The sequence below is a fragment of the Microtus ochrogaster genome, unplaced genomic scaffold (assembly GCF_000317375.1).
Source record: "Microtus ochrogaster isolate Prairie Vole_2 unplaced genomic scaffold, MicOch1.0 UNK50, whole genome shotgun sequence".
Taxonomy (NCBI): domain Eukaryota; kingdom Metazoa; phylum Chordata; class Mammalia; order Rodentia; family Cricetidae; genus Microtus; species Microtus ochrogaster.
Genome location: NW_004949148.1, coordinates 788898 through 795579, shown reverse-complemented (window position 1 = coordinate 795579; position 6682 = coordinate 788898).

The following is a 6682-nucleotide window of genomic DNA, read 5'->3' as shown; positions in this document are numbered from 1 at the left end:
TCTCTCTCTCTCTCTCTCTCTCTCTCTCTCTCTCTCTCTTTCACTCTCTCTCCTTCCCTCTCGCTCTCTCTCTCTTTTCCTTTCCCTTTCCTCAAGAAACTTAGAGCTTTTTTCTCCTGTTTATTACTCTGAAATCAGCAGTTGTTAAATAACTCTTCTTTCAGGGATTGTGTTGAGAGAGAGGACAGTCTCCAGCAGTAAGAGCCAGTGAGGCGTTAGGCTTTGCAGTTGAGAAGAGATTGGTAGAGAAGTGTTGGGGTGAACTATCAGAGCCCAGATTTCAACATATCCTGTGTCAAATATTTCCATTATTTAGGGCAAATAGTCAGCAGAGAAAGCTGTAACTGAGGGCGCTTCCAGGACCATGCAAACAATCGTATAGAATCAATAAAATGCAGACAATGACCTCAGACTGAAACTTGCCTAATCCAGGACCTCATTGCAAGCCATGTGGCATCAGATAGAAGCTTACATGATCAGACTACCAGCTAGTGCGAACCATGTACCACGCTAGTGTGATTGTGGGGGTGAAGTGAGCTGAAGGTTTAACAGCAAATGAAAGGAAAATAAACAAATGAGCAACTTGTTCAACGGGTGCACAGAACAAATATTTGGTCTTGCTCCAGTATCACAGGGCCACAAGGTTTTGCTTGATCCACTTATCGTTCCCCACAACGTAACCTCCTGGCATCACCCAACATCTTTCTGTATATTTGAGGAACAGTGTGCATCTGTGTCTGAGTACATTATGGGTGGGAGAGCATTAATGCAAAGACAGTCATGAAATACAGGGGGTGTTTTCAGGCTGGCCTGGAAGTGTTTTCATAGCTGTCTTTCCTGGGTTGGATGAAGTTAACCATCCAGAAGACAAAGAGCCTCCACCCCACTGTGGGCAGCCAGACAGAATTGGTGCCAGAAGTTAGTCTGACCCAGGCAGGATGCTTGATAATGCTGTTGCCACGGAAGCAATTTGTGCTTCAGAGTCAGCCTTACCTCTAGTGTGTCAAAATGACAGGCATTTTTCTGACGGCGGCTAGGGAATGAGAGGGGGATGTCACTTAGGATGCAAGACTTGGCTTTTCTCTTTACTTCTAATCACTTGTCCAGAGGAAAGCGTGGAAGTCAACAATTAGGTTCTTTTATCCCATTTGTTGTATGACTAAACAATTACATAATTGAAGCTAAATAGAGATGTCTAATTTGCAAGAGGCATGGAGATTAAAAATCTAAAAGCATCACTGCAACATAACCCACTGTTTATATGTTGTTTCTGAAATTATTATTTTACAGGCAATATTTTAATGTTCAAAATTTTTCCCAAGGAAACAATTTTCCTCTTATTCATCCTCCTCCTCTCTCCCCCTTTTTCTCTCCCAAGTCTTACTATATTGTCCAGCCTCGTCTTGAACCCAAGATTTTCTGCCTTGGCCTTCCAAGTGCTACTATTACACGTATCTGTCACCGTGCCAGGCTCAAAAGTAAGGAAATTTTCTAAAATATTTATGTTACATTGACAGACACAAAAAGGACTTTCTGAAAAATAAATCTGTGAATTTTATATAGTAGATGGTATTTAAATTGACAATAGATTATTCTTTTCGTCTAATCTATAAGATTTTGCTGACTCATGTTGCTCACCCTGAATTATCTTGCTGTATCTTTCTATATTCACTCATCCATTTTTTTTTGTATCCCTTCATATGTTTTTTAAAAAATTTTCTGTTCCTATGTAATATATTAAATATACACACATGCACAACTATGCACATATGTGTGCACTGATATAGGTACATACGCAAAACCATAACCACTTACTGTAATTGAGTGAAATGTAAAACTTGTAAATGTAAATATTGCACATTTTACACTATTTCTTCCAACCAATCACCCTAAATAAAATGCAATTAATCATAATAACAATATCTAAAATCCTATTAAAACATATGGCTTTATAGGCAAATTTAGTCACTTAGCTCATGGTACACCTTTTCTTTGGGCATGAGTTGCTTTCAGAAAAGTCAGTGGTTCAATTTTTTTTTTTACTGAAAAAAATGCCTTCAAGTAACCTTGACTGTCTCAAACATTTCTTGGAAATGGAATGTTAAAAAATAGATAGATACAAAGTAAATAAATTAGCACACACAAAAATAAAGACACTAAATAGCTGAATGCACAAATACAGCAAGACAGAAGCATTACATTGTACAAATAAACAGACATGGAAACAAATATGCACCCAAAATGAGCCTTAGCATCCACAATGCTCGGCTTTTGCCTGACTGAACTACGCAGAATAGTTCAATGAAACAACTAGGAGCATTAGAGTTATAAACGGTGAGCAGAGCTCACCAAAATGTTCCAGCATTTGTTGAAAGGGATTTTGACTTTGTGTCAGAGGGTTTGAATTTCAGCCCTGGCAGAACTGCTTACTAACTGTGCAATCGTGTGACATTTGGCAAGCAACGGGAAGTTATTTGAGTCTCCATCTCCTCATCAGTGAAACGAGTATTCAACAACTATGAGCTAAGTCTGAATATAGAACTCTGTTTGCTACAACTCAATCATGCTCTATCTACCTCTTTCCGGTGCTATCTAGCATTTCTTTGGTGAAGGGTGTAGGCAGGACAACTATTGAGAGGGTGAAACCTAAATGGCACTCCAATGGACACCCACACAAACACAAGACTCACAGCATGATCTTTTTGAGAAAAAGAAACCCTATTCAGCTTGATCATGCCCATGTATTGCAGACAGATGACATGTGTTCAAAATTACAAACCAGGGCTGGGAATGTGGCTCGGTGGAACAATGTGAAGTCGGCAGGTACAAGGCTCTGATGCAATCATCTGGAACAACAGAAGAAAAGTCACAAAGTTTATGCTCCAGGGAGACATTCGTCCACATTTACTGCAAAGAATAATAGAATGCAAAGCATGGTAAGCTTTGACAAACAGTGCTTCAGACAAGAACAAGACACAATGGAAGCATAGAAGAGGAAAAGCATTTACTTCTGATTGACAACACTGAAGACAACATTTCATTCAAATCCCCCAGTCTCAAGCATTCTTATCACTGGACATAAGGAAGGCATCTGTAAGTTCCCTATTCCAAAACACCTTCCTTATCCATTTGATGCCTCCTGGACATTCTGCCATATAATTGACATCTTTAGAAAGTATGGTAGCATGTGGTATATGACGAGAGTACCTGAAAATGAGACCAGGGATAGGGACTAATGCCAGGCCATTAAGAAATATGTGAGCCAAACAGCATTTTTTTTTAAAAAATTATACTTCTGCCAAATTGAACAGCCAGGCCATAATCTAGATCCATGAGCAATGTTTCTCACCAAGCAGAAACTGTCCCTCTCCAGCTTCTAATACTAGCCCTGACGTTAGTTATGCTATCCTGGTCACAGATCCTTAGGGACAGGGCTCAGAGGCCACTTTCTAAGCCGACAGTCCACCTGTCCCTCTAATTCAAGCTTCTCATAGTTCAGGTTTCTGTTTCAAAGGAAAACAAAAACTGGAGATGGCGCAGTTTACACATTGGCTTCCTCATAATTAAACATTCATGTATGACAATTTTAGTCCCTTGCAGAGCCCTGGTAATTTGAAAGTCAGGGTCTTACATGCCAATGTATCCACACAGATAACTTTTAATGGGGTTCCTAGGAGCACATTTTTAGAGGGGAAATAGAGTGTAGGGAGAAGAAAAACAAAATTAGTTCTTATGAATGCAAATGCAAAAGGTGATTTCATCAGATTCTCATATGAATTCTCAGAAATACTCAGAATTGTTATGGAAAATTGGTCTAAGCACCTGATGAGATTTGCCTAATAAAAATCAGAACAGGTGCTGGGTGCCCCTAGACTCGAAACAATTAAAACTAGCCTTCAGTGCTTCCAGGGCCTTAGTGCTTGGAGGTCTTAAGCAAACAGGACTTATTCACCTGTGCATTTACAAAATAATATTTATTGTACAGATACTTTGCTTTCTCATTTTGGGGACACATCAGAGAAGAACATGGAAAACTCTCACCTATTAGTCAACGCACACTTTTATATATCAGTATAGATATATCTAATGTTTTGATATAAGAAGGTACTCAGTTCCATTACTAAAGAAATACAACTAAGTTTTGCTGCAGTTTTTATGGCAATCTGATATGTTTAATAACGCCCAAGATTGGTTTGGGTGTCCACCACTCTGAGTAGACACTTGATTGTCTCTGTCTTCTTCCTTTCCTTGAGTCCCTTTATTACAAATCCAGTAGACAAGAAAAAGAATTGGGGAGGTGGAAAAATCCATGGCATTCCAACTACATATTTTAAAAGTAGTAGAAGAAAAGTTTTGTTCAAGACATTAAACTGCCTTTTGATTAGCTATGTGACCTTTATTACAGAATTTTTTCTTGTAATTTTAAAATAAGATCCCACAAAACTCATGGCGCCACAATCAACTAGGGAAACTGTAGTGCCAAGGAAAGCTACACTGTGATTGTTGTTAGGCACTATGATGGTAAAAATATATACTAACTAATGGAAATAGTGCTGGACACTAATTAAAGTATCTAAATGACTTGTCATTATTAATAACCCTGGGTTTCAACAAGGAACACTTGCTGTGGAAGTTCTGTAACTATCCTGGGCACAGCATGACAATATTTTAAAAATATGTGCACCATGAAAGAATCCCACTTGAAATAGCTGTAAGATGGCGCCAAAAAGTTACCAAGTGGAACTTAACACAGGCCCCAAATGAAGTGGGCATTTATTCTTATGACTTGTAATTAAACTAACAGAGTTTCAATTTTATTGCCTTGAAAAAACATGGCATTCTTAATGCTTTATATATATATAAATATATGCTTTCTTGGATTTAAAATGCTTGACTGCTGCTTTTTCATTTAATCAAGCTTTATTAAACCACCACAAATAAGGAACCCTCAAGTGTTTAATGGAATACAACCAAGAAAGAATATAAGGAAGGGAACATAAATAGGTGGAAATCCCACCATGAACATACTGGCAAATAGAAGATTAATAAATGGCACTGCCCTTCTGGAAATGAGCAAAGCATTTAAACACATAAAAATACAAAATACAGTGTGCTGATATTTGATAAGGAAAGTAAAATAAACTGGTCATGGGGGTTTAGCGAAAGGCAATAAAAGTCTTTCCAGCTGAGGGGATCGCTGAAAGTTTTATATTACTTCTGACCTGAGGTCTGAAGTGCAACAGCTGTAAACAGTACTTGCATAGTTCTTCACGGAAAAGAGGGACATCCATTTATGCATCTTCTGCTCCTAATATGTAAGTAGGTCCTAAGATCAAGTATTTATTAAAAGCTTAACACTTGCCAGGCCCTTGTTAAGCATTTGACGAACATTTTCAGTTACCTTCACAGTGATTATGTGTGGTGCAGCATTGACAAGAACTGATTGGAATCTGTAGTGGTTTGAATTAAAATGGCCTCCATGGGCCCATGTGTTTGCATACTTGGTCCCTAATTGGTGGAACTGTTTGGGAACGATTAGGAACTATGGCTTTGTTGAGGGAGGTATGCCACTGGGGATGGGACTTGAGGGTTCAAAAATCCATTCACACTATCTCTCGCTGTCTCATGATGGCACCTCAAGATGTGAGGTCTTAGCCATTGCTCTAGCTAGCATCATACCTGCCTATCTGCTGCCATGCACGTTGTCATGATAGCCATGGAAGTTCATGTTCGAGAACTATAAGCACCAATAAACGGTTTTCTTCTATGAGTTACCTTGGTCACGGTGTTTCATCATAGCAGAAGCAAAGTAATGAGGCAAAACACTTTTTGATCATTGTGAGCAACCATTTTGTTCTTTTTGCCATACAACTGAGAAAAGAGAGGTTCAAAGAAGTTAGTCAGATAGCCCAACATCACACTAGATAGCTCAATTGCACTCTACTCTGGGTCACCCAATTCCCAAACCTGTCTTGTGTTTCAGTATTTGTTATGTCAAGTAAGTGAATGAACAAATATGAAATGGCAAAGAGCTGGTAAAGCCAGGCACCACTAAATCTGAAATTTTGGGGGCTAAAAAAGAGCAAGATGGAGTAAGAGAGAGGATGATGATCGACAACACTATGACTGTATTTTTTGTCTTAGCTAAGAAATTTAATTTTCTTTTGTAAAAATTGAACTATTACATGCTGATTTTAAAGAATTATTTTATGACCCAGTTGAGAAATGTTGTAGTATCTTTTTTTGCCTTTTTTTATTGAGAAAAGGAAAAAAAAGTTTCCCCTCCTCCCAGCCTCCCATTTCCCTCCCCCTCCCCCCACTCCTCTCCCCCTGCTTCTCCAGTCCAAAGAGCAGTCAGGGTTCCCTGCCCTGTGGAAAGTCCAAGGTCCTCCCCCCTCCGCCCATGTGTAGGAAGGTGAACATTCAAACTGGCTAGGTTCCCACAAAGCCAGAACATAAAGTAGGATCAAAACCCAGTGCCATTGTAAACCGGACTCTCTGAACATGGCGAACAATGAGGGATGTTGTCGTATCTTTAAAAGATGGTAATATCCCCTTATATGTGTCCTAGAAATTAATTTCAAAAAAACCCCACAGAATGGTCATGTTGTTTATTTTTTATGATGTTCTTTGCTCCCCCCACTCATTCCTATACTGTGAGAAAAGCATTTCTAATTTAGCA